Below are 19,470 nucleotides of genomic sequence, written 5' to 3'. Positions count from 1 at the left end.
GCCAGGCCATTGGATGAGGACAGCACAGATAACATCACGTAATAATGGGCCTCCCCCTATATGAAAAAAGCTACATCACTCAGTGGATGGCCAATTAATGGGCATAGGTATTAATCCTTGTATATTGATAACTAAATTTTTAATAATCATGTTTATACTGTTTTATGATGCTTTAATTCATGTTGTATTTTATCTTATTGTTAGCAGCCCCAAGCCTCAAGTGAGGGGCAGGATATAAACTAACAAACAGTATAACAGGCCTGGCTTTAAAGCCAGCAAAGAGAGAGTCTCATCCTGGATACCCACAGAACTGAAACAGACTTCCAACGCACACTGGACCCCTCTTAATTCCGTCTGATTTCTTCTCGGAATATGACAGGCAATCCTTATATCTCCATCTTGATATGTTGGCCATTCTTATTTTCCAAACCTCATACATACCTTTTACCCAAAGAGTAACTCCTGTTTAATATTTGGTTTTTGCTGTCATACGGGCTTGCCACTGGTTGCTACCTGACAAAAAGCACAAAAGGAGATGGCAAATCCAGTTTTGGTAATTTCCCTCATCCTATGGCAAATCTGGCCAAGACCAGAGCCAGATCCTGGACAGCCTCAGGATGCAGACATCATGTGGAGGAGGTTCTAAAACCCACCAGCAACTGTAGGCTGTCCAGAGGCAGATTCCTTGTGTGGAAATGGTCTGTGTCTTTTAGACCGAGGCACCCCAGATAACAGACCATTTTGCTCTAACAACTGGGAACCACCAAATTATATTTTCGATTAGAAATATGTAATCTGATCTACATCCTACAAAGAAGGTTGATTACATCCAACCCAACTCATGTATTGTTTATAAGTTTAATGTAAACCGCCCTGAGCCTCCGGGGAGGGCGGTATATAAATATAATAAATAAATAAATAAACCCATGGTGGGTCAACAAGACTGCCTCTATATCTCAGAAAAGTGACAGTATGTAATGTTTATCACCACCTATGCAGATTATCACTATCCCTGTAAAACTGAAATCTCAAAGAAAAAGTCTATATTGATGAGGCATGAATAAAAGGTGTATAAAGCCCATACTTTTCACTGAATCTTTCCACATAATCTCCTGAAGGGGTAATGAGCAAAGTATGAGTAAAGAGAATTGGAGAATGAACTGTACCTTTCAAGACTGCCTAATATTATAAATTCCAGTGAAATTACCTTTCAGTGAGTTTTAGATGGTGATCAGGGTACCAGAGACATTAACACTTAAAAATCATAGAATCAAACTTTATGGGGAAATTTAATATCTTCTGGACTCATTATTCCTAATCTAGTAAATAGGAAAATCTTCTGAAGCGTTCTTGCATATATAGGCAAAAATTAGTACGAGCAGGTATTATTAGCTCCTTGCTGCTCCCATTTTTCACAGATTTCTCATATGATACTGCACCTCTAAAGCCAATGATGCTTGAAGAAAAGCATGTAATCTCATATTTAGAAAACTGTTTATTCCATTAGGTTATCCTGCAGTTTTTGGTCAGATTAATCAAATTCCCACAGTGAGACATGAAGAAACACGAAGAAAAAGTAGCACTATTGAGAAATTTCAAATCTTTAATATGTTATTCAACATATAAGCTCTTTTATAACTGTAGCAAGCAAAATCTTAATAGCTGAGCAACTGAATAGTAGAAACGTAAGTAAAACCTAAGCCTATCAAGTATAGCTGAACTAAGGCTCCAAATCACCTCAATGAACATTTCTTTTGATTGCCTTTAGTACTGTATCTCTAGTCAAGCAATACTGCATGTATACTAGCGAACTGCAATGGTATGTATGATGCAAAAATGTAAGACCACCTTTAAAGAGCTATACATAATAAGAGGATATATTGTCCTGGATTTTACTAGGCATATTAAGAGTGCTGATATTGATGAGAATGAAAAATATAAAAATTCACTATGCTTGTGGTAACAGTAAGAGGTTAATTCTCAGAGTCTCTTTTACAACTAGAGAATGAAAAGCTTTTTTCAGTACCCAGAAAAACTGACCTCATTCCACACTAGGGAGGGTAAACTCTCTGTTGCACCTTCTGTTTCCTACAATTAAGGAAGGCTTGTTCGCTTGGGTGGGAACCAAACCATTGAATGGAGGGTCATGCAACATTGCTTAATGGCTATCAGGTATAGGTTCATTAGGGAGATGCTTCAACATGCTAAGGTAGAAACGGCCAAAAAACGCAAATAGGATCACACACATGTTTCTTAGATGCATAAGTATGAAAGTTCATATGCGTTTTCTGGAGGTGGGTCAACAGTTCAACCCAATAATTTCTCTGAAATAGTTTAGATGTCCACTTGATAAGCTAAGACCAGACTGCACAGGAAGCTACTTTGCTAAACCAAAGCCAGGCAGGTGTGAAGTAAAATGTATCCTTATAAAATCTTTTTGTTTGTTTGTTTCTTTATGAAGGCATCGACCCCCATTTAGGGGGCACGTAGATTGTAAGACCCGGACTGTCAGACAAGGAAGTCGAGGAGAGGGAACTCAGATGTGAAAGAATATATAAGTGGAAGATGACTGTTCAAACTTTGAACTGGCACCCATATTAACCCCCTTTAATATAATACAGGAGAACTTGGTGCTTGATTCTGCCACCGGGTTTATGAGCAGAGCTCAGGTACTCCGGTTAGATTGAGGGCCCTTTAACATGGGGACACTCTGCATAATATTATTTTATTATTATTTATTCAATTTATACGACCGCCACTCTCGGAAACTGGCTAGCAGCGGTTCACAGTATTTCAATATGAATCAATACATTAAAAACCATTAAAAATTTCCCATTAAAAACCCCATAAACAGTGACTCGCTCACAATGATGCCAATCAGTAGATTGTAGAGTGATTGTCCCCCTTGCTGTGACTACAAAGTTGGAAGTTATCACAAAGTCTGGTTTTTGTGTGAGAGTGTGTACCTCTTCTTCAGTTGCTATCATCTAAAACTGAAAGCGACATTTTACCTTTATGATTTGCCTAGCGGCGTTAGTAAAAGCTGTCATTGTAGATGTGTAAAAAGCTAAGGTTCCCAACTGTTGCTTTCCCTTTCCCTGGATACATGGGTCAAATGCTAAGTACATGGGAAGGTATTTGAACACAGTCTGCTTTTTCAAATAGAAAACACTTCATTTACTGCAGCTTAGCAAATTAGACCACATTATAGGGGAAAATAAGTATCATAAATACTATGCCTCCTCTTTCTCTGTCTTTTCTTCCATTCCTCCACCCTAGTTTACCTCAGCTTCTTAGCCCCACCTCCTGTCTATTTCTTAACAACATCAATCCCCCACATACACCTCACCACATGCGCCTTTTCACACACGAACACCCTGGCTTTCCCTCCACACAATTTGCTCACAAGCCAGGTAAGACCCCTGGATGGGCCACTTCTCGCCCAAGCCTTATGTTTGACACTGATGATCTTGTTATAGATTTTTGCCTCAGCATCCCTCTCCTTAAAAACATAGATGAGCAAACACTGATTGTGGCTCTCATACACCTTTTCATACAAGGGAAAAAATTCCGGGCTGGCACTGGTCTGACAGCGGGGCTAATCCTTGCTTCCAGATTACATCATTGTTGCCTGGGCTTGGCCCCAATCAGGGCTTTGTTTGCCCCATGGTAAGAGAACATGGATTCTTCTGGCATTCCCTTCCCTGCTAAAGGCACCATCGGGGCCTCTGTCAGCCCAGGCCCATCTGGCAGGCTCCTCCCCCTGCACTGGGCTGACTACGATGTCCCAGGAGAGACACAAAATGCCCTAGGTGGCTCTGTGGTGCTTTGCACCTGAGCCATGTTTTTGTTTCTGAGGGGTTTTTTTCTGTTTATGAATACATTATTATTGCTACCATTTCCTAAACAGGAAAAAAAAGGCCGTCACCACCGCCACCCCACACGGAGAAACCTTTCCACCCCAGCTGCCTCATCTGGAGGTAGAAATCTGGGGCCAATGGTGTGCACTGCCAAAAACGGTACCTCCTGGGGCCACAGGAAGCATCGGTGCAAACTGCCCTTTCGCAAACACCCGGTGACAGCCTGGAAAGGCCACTGCTGTGCAGAATGGGTCATAGTGGAACAAACATTGATTCCTGATATTTGCACCTGATTATGACATTTTAACAATGTTAACAATGTGAAGGCTGCTCTATAGAAGACAGAATGTTAACAAGTTGTTCAGGCCTTAAATCCTTTTTGTCTTAGCCGGCTAGAAGTTCCTGACACCATCCAGAGTTAGGTAGTCCTCTCCCCTTGCAGGACCTGGACTCCTATATCCAGTCATACTACTAATCATTTTAAGATGTGATATTAGACTGGTATAGCATTTCTCATATGAATTTGATTGATAAAATTGATGTGAAAAGAGTTCATATATTCAAATTTATATCAGTTGAAAAAATCATTCCATCTTCATCAAGATCTGACAATTTTTGAGTTTATTATATAAGAAAAAATAACTGAAATGCTTACTGTTGCCTACATAGATGTCTACTATAATTCAGATTAAATTAATTAATTTAATTAAGGCAAAGGGAAACAATTGATATATTCAATATCACATATGGAATGGAGCATTTTTACTTGTCCATCAGTACTAGTATGAATTTGAAATGTGGACATGCATCTAGTTGTGCCCCCCTCCTGTACTGATTTTCTACCCTCCAGCATTCAGTTAGCATTCCATTTGCTGTTTCTATGACTTTTGTGGTGACTTTATCCCTTTCTTCTCCTACAAGCCAATGTTAATTTAAAAATATAAAAGTTATCTCAGTTTTTGTTCCCATCCTTTTCCTGCCACTGGGAGGCCAATCCTCCACCATCCACACTGAGATCAGTCGTACCTTCCGCTGTCCTCTTCTCTTCATTGGTGTGCCGTCTCCACTTGGTGTTTTTGTTTTTCATCTTTAAAATGTTATTAATTCTTACATCTGACTACTAGGCTTAGTGAAAAGGTAAGTGGAACACTAAACTTGTATCACTATGGGAGAAGATACTGGCAGGGTAATATTTTTACAAAAATTCAGCATTGACAAAAAGAACAAGGGTCTCTTGTGGCACAGGGTGGTAAAGCAGCTGACATGCTGTCTGAAGCTCTGACCATGAATCTGGGTGTTCGATCCCAGCAGCTGACTCAAGGTTGACTCAGCCTTCCATCCTTCCGAGTACCCAGCTTGCTGGGGGGTAAAATGGTAATGACTGGGGAAGGGAATGGCAAACCATCCTGTATTGAGTCTGCCAAAAAATGCTAGAGAGTGTCACCCCAAGGGTCAGATATGACTTGGTGCTTGCACAGGGTATACCTTTACCTTTAAAAAGAACAACTTTCAAAGACATAGATCATCAAGAAAACAAGGCATCATCAGGGGAACTTTGATAGAAAAACACAGGATAGTCTAAATCCTCAATGGCAAAAAGGCAGACTTTGGGAAGTCAGAAAAGGAAAGCAATATTGTTGGGCAGCTACAAAAAGGACAAGCAGCCTCAGGAAAACAAGGCAGCAGCAATGGAGTAAGGGTATGTGTGAGCTCAAAGGCAGAATAGTACAGCAAGTGCTTTGTTGTTGAAAGGGCTGCCATCATGGAGCTCTGCCTTGCCTCTGAGGTGAAACACTTGTACATAGCATCATCAACACTGGGTGGGTACTTCCTCGTGTGCTATGGGGGGGGGGGGATTAACCAGAACTTTAAATTCCTAGCAGCACTGAAGAGAGGAGAAAAACTGAACATTCAGCAAGATGGCTACTCAGCAGTAGATGAATTGTCATCTGTTACTATTATTCAGGTGCTATTTTAAATACAGCTTCTAGTTTATCTTTCTACTGTTACTGAATTTCCTTGGATACATGTTCTGATACATGCCATGGGGCATTCCTTTTTATTCTTCCTTTTGCCACTGTGCTTCAATAAACCACAAAAGTCATTTCACTTACCCCAGTAAGTCTGTGCATTCCAAATTGCTTACTGAGGTGATCAGACCCAGATTAATAAACTGTAACACAGGCTTTGTGACATCATTAAGCTTAGACAAGTACATTAAGGCACCTTAGCACAGACTGTAGCCACATAACAACGCTCAGTGAACATGCACAACATGCATCTGGATGCAGGGCATAAGGTATACAGAAACCAACTTATTCTAGTTTGGTGTAGTGGTTAGGAGTGCGGACTTCTAATCTGACCTGCCAGGTTCAATTCTGCGCTCCCCCACATGCAACCAGCTGGATGACCTTGAGCTCGCCACAGATCTGATAAAGCTGGTCTGACCGAGCAGTAATATCAGGGCTCTCTCAGCCCCACCCACCTCACAGGATGTCTGTTGTGGGGAGAGGAATGGGAAGGTGACTGTAAGTTGCTTTGAGCCTCTTTCGGGTAGCAAAAAGTGGCATATAAGAACCAACTCTTCTTCTTCTTCTTCTTCTTCTTCTTCTATCCTTCACCAAAATGATCAGCAAATGAAACTGCGAAGCTCTGACAATCAACAGCCTATATATGATGACATTCAAAACAGAATTTAAAACAAAAAAACAATTAGCACTTTATCTTCTTTATCAAAGGAACAAACCAACTAAATTCTGTGCCAAGATTTCAACCATTGTTTATTGAACTCCTTACATTCATTTTTTTCATTTTGTTGTTATTCATATTAGGCATTTCATAATATTTAATGCTTTAATGAACTTTTTGACTAGACCTGAGTTATGAATTCTACAGAGTATAAATTCTACTCTCATAAAACAGACCTCTAATTGTGAGTTTAAAGGTGGGGACTTGTAATTGGTGAGGGAGGGAAATTTATTTCATTCCGCAGTGACTCCCAACTTCTTCATCATGTTTGCCAGTTTCTCTGTTTCCCCTGTGCTTTTCCATTGCTAGTTTTTATTCCTATCCAGAGCTGCTAGATAGCCCAAAATGCTATCTGTAATATCACAAGGTTTCCTGAGAAATTGATCATCTGTAGAGGATTTTAGTGAGGATTTTAGAAGCACATCCCATGTTTTGTTACTGTGTTTAGTTTTTCTGCAAACTCAGAGGTATCCCTTAAACTTACCTGTCTGTTTCAAGCTCCATTCTCCAGATGTTTTAATCTCTATGTTCAGGTCAAAAATTATATATAAACATAATCAGTATACCTTATTGAAGAGAATAATTTAACTCTGTTTAGGTCTGCATTCCAATGAGTAGCTGTGTTGGTCTGAAGTAGCACAATAAAATCATAGTCCAGTAGCACCTTTAAGACCAACAAAGATTTATTCAAGGCGTGAGCTTTTGAGTGCAAGCACTCTTCGTCAGACTAATCATCATCATCATCATCATCATCATCATCATCATCTTGCATTTGTAGCACATGATCATGATATTTTTTCAGACTAAACTAACTCGGTGATATTCTGTTATTTAAATAGATTCCGATTGATCCAACCAAGTAAAGAGGTAACTGAAGTTATTTTATCTTCTTATCAGTGAAAGTTTGTTATCTCAGGATGTCCCCAAAGAGGAATAGAAGTGCCTGAAATCAATACTGTCCAATCTAATTTTTCTCACGGCTCTCAAGGACAGCTCTGTAATTAACAAGAAATTCTATTAAACTGTTCAAAGTACTACATATTAGTCAACTGGGGCAAAACAGGTTTTTCTGCTAAATACACTCAGACAAGCCTTTCACTACTTAAAGGAATCCTTACTTTTTATTGTTTTCATTACTTTATTAACCATGCAGGCCTCTTTTTATACCTATTTGTACCTTTCCTAACCTGTGGTACACATTTAGAATCATACTGTAATGTCACATATGTACATGTAAAATCATTGCACATATTGCTCCATGCAAGGGAATTATGGTTAGGAATCTTTACACATGAACTACCACTCAGATAAGCAAAGCAAGGGGGACTAAGGGGCAGAGGCCCATGACTCAAGCTAAAGATTCACCACAGACACGACACAGGCCACAGTTTGCCTTTTCAAGATTACTATTCTCTCAAAAAGAGTGGATTAATTAATGATTAAGAGTAACACTGTACAACGTATTTTCTGGCAAGATAATTTGACAATATCTGAAGATTAGTTATTCTCTGGACTACTGCTACCTGTATCCAGTCCAAGTGCGTTATGGCAAATGCCATGTTGTTTGCCTGAGATACAACCCTTATCTCTACTACCTGCAATCAAATGATGTATGTGAAAGGCATGCAATGTTTTCCCCAGCTAAAGCTGTATGTGGGTTAAGCTATATCTTTACGTTTTTCCCCTCGATTTTTAGGTTGGCAGTAAAACTTGGCTTTCCCCCCCTAAATGAGAGATTGCAATCTTGCATCCACAGTGCTTTATATAGTGTAAAAAGGTTAATCTTTCAAACTGACTCCTTGGAAGTCTTTCAGACCTCTAGTAATAAACTTCTGGCTATCTCCTTCTGCAGCAGTGGTGAAGCCTAACAGTATGTTTACTGTTAAAACCAAGGCCATTACTTAAAACCAACAGCTGTTCTACCCAGCTTACAATTTCTTCCCAAACAAACTTATTTAAAATTGATGATTTAATTCTTCTACCCCCCCCAACAAATGTTTTCTAATAAAAATATCCCTGTGTACTATGATCCTTCTACAAGAAAAAGGCAAGTTTCCTGTGCTAATAACAACACTAGAGAAAGAGGGGAATTTATGAAACTATAAAAGGGTTGATGAGGAAACCCACTACACCTTCTTTGTGAACTGTGCATCTGAATTAGGATCTCACACACCTCAACCTGCTCTTTATAACTTGCTTAGAAGATCAGAAACAAATCTTCCAACACTTCACTGGTTCTGAAATGGAACAGAGCTTATTCTAAAGCTTTATACTTTAAAATTTGAAATATAGTTAACATACAGTACTTTGTGTCAGGAATGTTTTTTCCCTTCTTTGCCTACTGCAGAATGGATGGGCTGGTCCTTGGAAGTGGACTGCAAAAAACACCTTACCCCGCTGGTGGATCTTGAACCGGTGGCATGATCTGGGGTTTATAACCTGATAGCAAGGACCTGCCCTGAGATTTACCGGTCACAAAACTGTGAATAGCACACTACTGTGAAAGAATACAAAAAGGTCAATGTGAAGGCTGCTCTATAGAAGACAGAATCAAAGTCCAACCAAGACACATGGGAAAGCTGCCTGGTGAGTCCAAAAAGAACATGCATCGTAACAGGTTTCTAGATGTAAAGCTCCAGGGGACGGGAAAGCCCTTATAGAACACTCAATTCACAGTGCTTCTCTGGTTGTGGTCCTAATTCCCGCTTTCAGATGATGTCAGAGATGTCCTGGGGCTGGCCGGACTCAAGTCATTGGTTGCCTTGAAGCAAGGGAACGTGGATTTTTCCTGTGCTCCTTCCCATGCCATGGGCAGAATAAGGGCCTATGTCGAGCCAGGAAACTTCGATTTCTAAATAAGTAAACTCAGAGAATTAAAGTTTCTTTATTAAGAAAATGCAAAGATCTACATTGAATGCACAATCAGGACTGATTCACAAAACATAGGGTGAACAATATAGGGGTTCTTCCCCCTCCCTTGGGGACTCAAACCAGGCACAATTCAAAGGAGAAAATATAGAGATAACCAGTTGCCATCAAGGAACAGGAAGGTCTGGGTAATACAGGACATTAAGGAAGGGGGGGGGGAGAGGAAGAAATGTGGAATAAGGATAAGAAGGCATAAAACATAGTGGTGGGAAATCGACCTTGGGGTGGTAAGCAAAAGCATCTGTGTTACATCAGGGCAAAAGGCCAGGCTAGATAAACACCGAAACAGGCAACAGTATAGAACAGAATAAAATCATGGCAGAAATACTTGGTGTTTCTGACATTAGGCCAATCATGGTGTCCCAGAATGGACACAAAATGCCCTAAACAGCTACGGGGCACTGCACAGCACCAATAAGCCACCTGGGACATTTTGTGGGTGTGTGAAAGCTTGCATGCCTTCCTAGTCATGCCTGGCTTCTCATTAGCATTACTGTTAATGACTGGTCTATGTCTGTGATGAGTAGTGGTAGACAATCTGACAGCCTTTCTCTATTACAAATCATAAAACTGGTCCCAAAGATTTGGATTTACAGTTCTAGCTTGAAGTTATTTCTATGATATATCTATTTTTTCATGTTCTTTTATCTCAGACAACATATACTTAGACAAAAATAATGGCCAGCCTCTGCCTCCCATGCCTGACTTAGCTTTGGAAAGAAATTTTTTCTGGTATCTCAATATATGTCTCAGCATAGAATCACTTGTGGCTGTAAATTCACAAAGTCTGTCCACGCTTATATGCTTTGTTGTTTTCATGGATTTTGGATTTTTATATAGAAATTTATGTACTTTCTTCCCTCAAAATGCCTTAAAGGTAAAAAGGAAAAATAGTGGATTGAATCCCATATATATATCAAAGGTTTGGAAGAGGAATATGGAAAATGGCCTTAATTGTATCCCACTTATTTGCCAAATTCAATTATTAAATTTTTAAATTACTCTACAAACACAAAATGCCTGATGCAGTTTAAATTTCCTACTGGTTACACAACCATAATCATACATAACAAATTTCTTAATAGTACCATTAGCGTATCAGCAATCACCAGTGTATAAGACTCAGTGAAATCAAATTTCTTCTTCATCTTCCTGATTCCTCTGAAAGAGCACAATGTCCAATACTTCCAGCAAGGTTCTCACTAATGCTTTGTCCAGAACTGTCATACGACATTGCATACTATGAAGTATTTTCAGTTTTTACAATATTTATAAAATGGCTTCTAATTTTAATAAAAATGTCATGCTCCAGGACTGCTTCATCATGCTTCACTGCATATCTATCCAATGGGAAAGGAAAGATTAAAACCACATATGAACTCTGCCAGAAAGCATTAGTTTTTTGTTACTGGCTTTCTAATAATACAGTGTTTTCTTGTCTGAATGGAACCCTGGTTGTGCTCCTGTACCCACAATGCATTCTTATTCAAGTGTAATGAAGCACTATGAAATCAAACTGTGAAGAGTGTAGAAAAAACTAGTTTGTGTTTTTTACTCTCCAACTGTTACATTGTGCAGTCACTATAAATATAATAGGAAGGGCAAAGTGATAAGCAAAAGAGAAATCTAGGATATTTTTAAAAATACATAGCTTTAAAAAAGGATGGGAGACCAATTTCTTTTGCCATCTTCTCTCAGTTTTGTCCCAAAGATTTTTGAAAGCTATCAGGCAATTTTAAGGGAGATTCAAAAAAGACAAAACATTTTAAGGAGTCAGCCTTCTACTCAGTCCCAGAGGAAATGAGAAATGTGACAGGCTGAGCATGGTACACAAAAACCTGATTCAGTAATTACTTTCCTAACACAGTAACTAAATACAAAACAAGGGGGAAATTATATATAATGGTCCGCTAGTAAGACAAACAATAAATATTTATTTCTTCAAATCTTTAAGGAGAAGGAATCTGGCTAGGGAGGCAGTTTTGGCTCTGGATGACAAACACATAAAAGGATTACTTCAGCAGACATCACATGTTTGGCCTTCCAAAAGGTTTTGGATAAAGTACCTCACCAAACACTCCTGAATAAGTTTAGCAATCATGAAATAAGAGAATTTGTTTTCTCTTGGACTACAAGTTGGTTAAATGTCAAGAAGCAAAGAACAGGAATAAAGGGACAATTCCCACAATGGACCAAAGTGAGCATTGGGGTCCCATTAGGACTGGAACGAGAACTGGTACAGTTTAATTCGTTCATAAATGAACTGGAACTATGGGTGAGCAGTGGCCAAGGTTACAAATGACAAAAAAACTGTTCAGGTGAGCTCTAAGGGGGCACGAAGGAGACCAGCACCATGCCACCGCTGCCGCTGCTCCTGTGGTGCTGACCTCCACACAGCCTCGGTGAGCTCCAAGGCGGCACGGAGGAGGCCAGCACCATACCACTACAGCTGCAGCCATGGCTACCACTGCTCCTGTGGTGCTGGCCTCCATGCCGCCTTGGTGAGCTCCGAGGCGGCACAGAGGAGGCCAGCACCATTTCGCCACTGTGGCCTCTGCCACTGCTGGGGCCACAGTCACTACCGTGACCACTGGGAAGGAGTCGAACGACCCCTCGAAGGATTGCAACCCCAGGTTGAGAACCGCTGTTCTAAGCAGTGCTGATGAAAATGCATTGAAGCAAGCACCCCCCCCCCAAAAAAAAGCCCATCAGAATTTAATAAGTATGGAGCAGTGGTCGACCACGAGGTACTTGCCCACCATCTCACCAGTACACGGATACAGTGTGGGGATACAGACCAAAATGGCTGTAGTGGAGAATGAGCTGTCGCACACGTCCGCTTCCATGTGGAGTACCCCAGGGGTCGGTGCTCTCTCCCATGTTATTAAACATCTTTCTGCACCCTCTGGCCGAGTTTTGGGCTGGACTGTCATCAGTGTGCAGATGACACCCAGCTCTACATCCTCCTGAATGGCTGCCTGGACTCCTCCCCCCCCCCGAACAATTTGCCAGAAGTTTGGAAGCCATGGCTGGATGGCTTTAGCAGTCATCTGAAACTCAACCCCTCCAAGATGGAGGCCATGTGGTTGGGAAGGAAGGGGGCAGATCAAGAAGTGCACCTACCTGTCCTGGTTGGGGTACAAATGACCAAAACTTTCCAAGCCAGGAAATTGAATGTGACCCCAATTTAAAAAACAAAAACAAAACCTTGAACCTGATTGGTTCTGCAACTGGCAGCTAGTGCAGCTGCCTCAGCAGAGGCTGGATATGGGATCTCCAAGATGTCCCAGTGAGCACCCTAAAAGGTAAAGGTAAAGGTATCCCCTGTGCAAGCACTGAGTCATGTCTGACCCTTGGGGTGACGCCCTCTAGCGTTTTCATGGCAGACTCAATACGGGGTGGTTTGCCAGTGCCTTCCCCAGTCATGACTGTTTACCCCCCAGCAAGCTGGGTACTCATTTTACCGACCTCGGAAGGATGGAAGGCTGAGTCAACCTTGAGCCGGCTGTTGGGATCGAACTCCCAACCTCATGGGCAAAGCTTTCAGACGGATGCCTTACCACTCTGCGCCACAAGAGGCTCTTTAGTGAGCACCCTAGCAGCTGCATATTGTACCAGTTGCAATTTCCAGATTGGGGACAAGGGCAGGCCCGCATACAGTGAGTTACAGAAATCAAGCCACCTCCTGCCAGTGGTGTAAGCTATATGGCACAGTGTTTTCTAAATCTAAATAGCAGAATGGGACATTTTTTGCAAAAACTTGATTGCTAATGATGTAAGTCTGGTTATTCTATCCCTTGGAAGGTTGGCCACACTGATGTGGCCCAATAAAGTTTACTACTTGAACAGACAAAATGGATTTCTCATAGTTTATAATAAATGCCAGATCATATAACAACATAGTTATAATTGCAATAGTTAACCTAAACTGATCTGGATTATCAGCCACTAGGATCCAATCGTCTAGTTATGGATAAATTCGGTGACCCCTCTAACATATGAAACAACAACTGCCAGTTCTTCAGGTGGAGGCAAGCCAAATGGCAATACATTGTACTCAGTGCTTACCATTTTGATAAACCATCAAACACCTGGTGCAGTTGGAATGGATCCTTAAGTGGAAGTAAGTATCCTTTAAATCTAATTTGGCTAACCACAAACCCTTGTTCAAAAAGAAAAGAAGTTCCTGTAATGACCGAATCCAAATTCTTTTGAATCTGATAATCTCCTTAAGAAATCATAATTCTTAAATTAGTCTCTTTTCCCCAACTTTTTTTATTGAAAGGAAATTTGTTGTTGTTGTTAGGTGCAAAGTCATGTCCAATCCAGCGCGACCCCATGGACAATGATCCTCTAGGCCTTCCTGTCCTCTACCATTCCTCGAAGTCCATTCAAGTTTGCACCTACTGCTTCAGTGACTCCATCCAGCCACCTCATTCTCTGTTGTCCCCTTCTTCTTTTGCCCTCAATCGCTCCCTGTATTAGGCTCTTCTCCAGGGAGTCCTTCCTTCTCATGAGGTGGCCAAAGTATTTTGAGTTTCATCTTCAGGATCTGGCCTTCTAAAGAGCAGTCAGGGCTGATCTCCTCTAGGACTGACCGGTTTGTTCGCCTTGCAGTCCAAGGGACTCGCAAGATTCTTCTCCAGCACCAGAGTTCAAAAGCCTCAATTCTTTGACGCTCGGCCTTCCTTATGGTCCAACTTTCACAGCCATACATTGCCACTGGGAATACCATAACCTTGACTAAATACACTTTTGTTGTCAGGGTGATGTCTCTGCTTTTTAGGATGCTGTCTAGATTTGCCATAGCTTTCCTCCCCAGGAGCAAGCGTCTTTTAATTTCTTTGCTGCAGTCCCCATCTGCAGTGATCTTGGAGCCCAGGAAATAAAATCTGTCACTACCTCCATTTCTTCCCCATCTATTTGCCAGGATTTGAGAGGACCGGATGCCATTATCTTCGTTTTCTTGATGTTGAGTTTCAAGCCAACTTTTGCATTCTCCTCCTTCACCCCCATCAAAAGGCTCTTTAGTTCCTCTTTGCTTTCTGCCATTAGATGGGAATCATCTGCATATCTGATGTTGTTGATATTTCTCCCTGTAATCTTGATCCCAATTTGTGACTCATCTAACCCCGCCGTTTTCATACAAGTTAAATAGGCAAAAGGCGACAGTATACAACAAATACATAGAACAAAATAGAACAATTTCCTAAGGATTGATGGACCTCATTGTCCAAAATTGTACCTGGCACAGAAGACTGGGTCAATGGTGTGTTGCACAAGAGGGTATTCAGGAAAAGCCAGATAGTATCCCAGGTGTTAGAAATGGACTCCCAAACATGGGGAAAAACAGACAACCTCTTCTTAAAACAGTAACCAATAGACAATGTTGCACTGAACTTTTCTTTAAAAGTCCATGCCATAAGGTGTTTATGTACCATACCGTGGTGCAATACTGGACTGTTTGTCAGTAAATCTGGGCAAGAGGAAAATAATGAGCTCCAAGTAGCTATGTTGAACAATTCGGAAAACCAGGTTTGATAAGGCCAAAAGTGAGCTATAAAAATACAGTGCAACCCCTCCACCACCGGTTTTCCTAAGGGAAAAGGGGGAGATGCAGAAAGCTGCATCCTCAACCAGAGGATCTGAAATGCATCTCCCAGTGAAACTGGATCACTGCCTGCCAGGAAGCAAAATTCCAAGCCCTTCTTTCACATGGCAGAGGCAAACATATCCACCTAGGGATGCCCCCAGATGCCTACCCCTTGAGACATCTGGATTGGGTGGACCACTCATAGTTGGTCCAGTATATCTTGCAAAGGACACCTGCCTCCACATTTAGGCTCCCCATTATGTAAATTGCCCTGGTCCTCATTTACATCTGAAAGGAACATGCCAGAGGAGTCGAAGCATGTTGACAGAATGCATGGGAACACCAGAATGACATCCTGGTTCTCCATGGATTTTTAGTGGGCAACAAATTTCTGCTATGTTTGGAATTCTTCTGTTTCTTTGCTGGAGGTTCCAACCAACTGGGAACAGGCAAAAGCTGATGCAGCCTGAGATGGGGACAGAGCTACCCGAACTCCAGGGAATACAATGGAGGCCTTGGTAGACTACGAGCCTTCTTAACACCTGGAAGAGCCATAACTGACCAAATATATGATGGTCTGGAACGGGGTTCCAGTGCTAGAACCAAGGTTAAACGATTTAAAGGGGAAGGGTTCAAACTCAGAGTGAACTTCAAAGGAACTGAGGTGGACAGTGTCTTCTCCCAGAGCACAACTTTCAGCCAGGAAGTCCTATTGGTTTGAGCTTGAGGTGTAAACTGCCAATGGAACAGGAGCTGACATTATGGGACACTCTAAGATGCATGAGACAGAGTTCATGCTCATCAATTTGCATCATTTTCATCCCACATTTAATACACTTCTTGAACGTCTTAGTTACCATATCTCAGGCACCACAAGCAATCTTACTAAAAGGAACAATTCATGGTAGAGTAGTTGGGATGGCCTAACTCTACAGGGAACTTGAACAGAAGCCATCAAACACAATGAAAAAATCTTATCAATGGAGACAAGTTCAAAGCAGTAAGAGGAGCATACTATGAAGTTTCTTATTCTCATGGTGGCAAAAATGGGACTAAAAGGTGGGCATCCGTGCTGCCAGAGCACTTGTTGCTTTGGCCAAGAAAACCCATGTGCCTTGGCTCCAGAAAGCACCCCTTTAGGAGTTTTATGCTAGAAAAAATGTTCCATGGATGGCCCCAATGTGAGGCTGGACCGAAGATCAAACATGAATTATTCTTGGCTGTTTCTGAGACAAGTATCTGGAGCCTAGCAAAGAATATTTAACAGCTCATGTGTTGATATATGCTGCTGTATATCAAGTTACAATTCCAGTAAGAATTTGCACACTTAAACTTATGGCTGAGTGGCTCTTAAGTTTTGAAAATGCAATTTTCAAAGATTTCTGAATTTTTCTATAAAATGTTTGCATCTTTAATAAAATGCAAAATAGATTTATAAAAAGGGGCTACAAACATTGCCTTTATTCTTGAAAAAGTATCAGTGTTACAGAATGATCAGAAGGTAGAAGTGAATGCACATAAAATTGTGTGTCCTACTGATGATTGTAATCAAAGCTAAGGCATGTTGCAGCAACAATTTCAAAGTCATAACTCTAAACAAGTTTTCTGGAAGAGTCTAAAGTATAGTTACAATATACACAATGAAAGTAAATTAGTATAGAACCACCTAAAGTATACCATATAAAGCAATTTATCTTCATTCTAAAAAGTAAAACTGAAAATAATGAAAAGGGAAAGCTATTGGCTAGATAAAATATTTATTTTAGCCATCAAGTGTTCATTTCAGGCTTGACTGGATAAAGAAGTGAAAATGTATAAGAAAAAGCTCTCTTGATTATAATAAACAGAGTTATTTTAGTACCCCTTAAAGAAATATTCATTGTTTAAGAAACAAAGCTTTTAAAAGAAAAATGTATATGAAACTATTTCTTTTCTTTATATCTTTATACTTTGGATTTCATTGAAGTAGATAAAGTGATTACCATATTTAATCAAAAGAAAGACAAACCTGAGTAGACAATGACTCCCCCCACCCCTAAAAAGTTATATACATAACTTTTTTATAATTTAAGTTATTATTGACAAATGCAACAATTACTTGTATGTCAGTGTCAGATGACACACTCTTTTTGACAGCAGAACTGGGGGTGAGGAGCATGCAAATAACCTTAGATGGAATTCTTCCATCTAGAGCAGCCTTTTTCAAAGTTTTGACCATGAAGGAGCCCCTGAAATAATTTTTCAGACATCAAGGAACCCTGGAAGTTATGTCAGCTGGTCACACCTCCCTGCGACACCCCCAGGAAGTGACATGTCACTAGAAGTGACATCACCACCTGCATTAATAGGCAGGATCAAGGAGGACTGGAGGGGGGCAGGAGGAGGTTTAAGGCAAGAGTAGATGTGCAGGCTCCACTCTCTCCCTGGCTCAGAAACAAAAAGAGAACTCAATGGAAGTGGCTTGTTCCCTAGCTTGTGGTGGAGTCCTTAAAAATGGGGGGAAAGACCATGGATCCCGTCCAGATCTCCCAAAACCCCCCCCCCCCCAGGAATACATGGAACCTTGGCTTGGAATCCTTTCCTTTTATTGGAGCACTAGCAAGGATACAAATCCAATCCTTCCCAGTCTTTGCAACTTCTCTATACAGCAGCCTTTCTCCTTCAGAACATGTTTTTCCTTACAAATTGGTAACCCAAATATCCAACAGAATATACCTCCTATTATTATTTTAAGTACATAGAGTAATCAAACTGTATTGTTGGATATTGGGGTAACCTATTTGTAAGGAAAAACATGTTTTTCTCTTTTGGACGGGAAATAATTACCGACAAAAATGCATTAATTGTATTCTTTTATATTCAGGAAACAACCACTGAGGAAAATGCTACATTGAAAATGATACAGATCTAGAATCTGTTTTGGTTGTTTGATGACTATTAAAAAGGAGATATAAGATATACTATATCTTATCTACATTCATTGTTAAATTGTATGTTTGTTATAGCCTAGGATAGGTTCTTTTTTCTTCCACAGGAGAGGTTGCAACACATCAACATTCTGGGGTCAGAGCAATCTCCTTGGCCATGCAAGCCTTCAGATCGTCGATCCAAGGGAAGCACATTTTAATCAGGACCAACAACACAGCAGCCCAAACATATCTGATTCACCAGGGCGGATCCAGGTTCAAACATCTGCGCAAGAAGGATTCTCGAATTGTGGAATGCACAAAGAATCTTATATCTCTCCATGCAGAACACATCAAAGGCACACTGAATCTTGAGGCGGATTGGCTCACCTGTCAGCGACTTCAAGAAAGGGAGTGGATGCTGAATTAGGAGATCTTTCAGCTAATAGTGCCATGGTTTGGCCTACCGGTAATTAAACTGTTTGCCTCAGAGTTGAACCATAAAGTCAACCGCTTCATAACTTGATTCTTCCACTCAAAGGAAGAAGACACTGATGCTCTGCACACACAGTGGCCAGATGGGCTACTGTAAACATTTTGTCTTCTTCACGTGCTACCTGTCAGGATTGTAGAATCTCTGTCATAAATTAGCCTGAGTTCTTCCATGTCAGTTATATTGCTTGATTGGGCCTGGCGCCTGCTTGCCCCGGCCTTGTAGTTTGTAAGCTATAAAATAGAATAGTGATGTTATGTTAACCTTATCTTGTTATGGGCTCACAGGGTAGTTGTCACCTCTTCCAAGGTTGGGAGTTTGGAATCCTGTTTTTGTTTCACATATGTCTTTCCTCTCTAACCCCCCTCCTTGGGAACTGTCAAGTTTTGGGCGGGAGAAATGTATTGATAAGCTGAGGCAAATCTGGCCTCTGGTCAGATTTGACTTTTAGTCCAATGCGTATAGTGCTAATCAATAAAACTCTTTTCTTTTGAATAAGTTTTGTTGTGAGTTTCCTGTGCGTCTGACACTACCCAAACTTCTTCAGAGGATTTCACATCTGTCTGTGTCAGTGATCCTTGTGGCTCCTCATAGGCCAAGGAACCCCTGGTTTTCCACCATCCTCCAGCTAGCTGTAGAGGATCATCTGACTCTTCCTGCGTTCCCCGACCGGTTGCAACAGGGACCAATATGGCATCCAGACCCATCTTGGATGTGTCTGACTGCCTGGAAGTTGAGATGCGATCCTTGAGGAAAGAGGGCTATTTGGAGGAGGTTACCAATACTATCATGGCCTCCCAGCTCCCAATATATGTTACCTGGAAGATGTTTGCAAGGTGGGGATGGTTCAAGAAGGTAGACGTCCTTCATCCTTCGATATCAGTTATTGTAGACTTGCTACAAGATGGCATGGCACAGGGGCTCAAGCCAGAGACCCTTCAC

The 19,470-nt window shown here is 41.0% G+C and overlaps 1 protein-coding gene and 1 long non-coding RNA gene across 3 annotated transcripts in view; one reads left to right on the top strand and one right to left on the bottom strand.

Annotated features, from left to right (window-relative positions):
- The window catches only part of HS6ST3 (heparan sulfate 6-O-sulfotransferase 3), a 236,328-nt gene that overhangs the window by 164,903 nt on the left and 51,955 nt on the right, over positions 1-19,470 (bottom strand). The window lies entirely within an intron of this gene.
- On the top strand, positions 6,118-18,637 carry LOC143840420 (uncharacterized). Of its 2 annotated transcripts, none has more exons than XR_013232182.1 (4): positions 6,118-6,159; positions 7,448-7,475; positions 8,956-9,194; positions 18,164-18,637. It is a non-coding gene; the product is annotated as an uncharacterized LOC143840420 (long non-coding RNA). The 2 variants fall into 2 exon arrangements; XR_013232183.1 differs by lacking the exon at positions 18,164-18,637 and adding an exon at positions 9,321-9,472.

Source organism: Paroedura picta, chromosome 6, assembly GCF_049243985.1.
Source record: "Paroedura picta isolate Pp20150507F chromosome 6, Ppicta_v3.0, whole genome shotgun sequence".
NCBI lineage: Eukaryota > Metazoa > Chordata > Lepidosauria > Squamata > Gekkonidae > Paroedura > Paroedura picta.
This window is presented reverse-complemented; position numbering and strand designations above follow the sequence as displayed.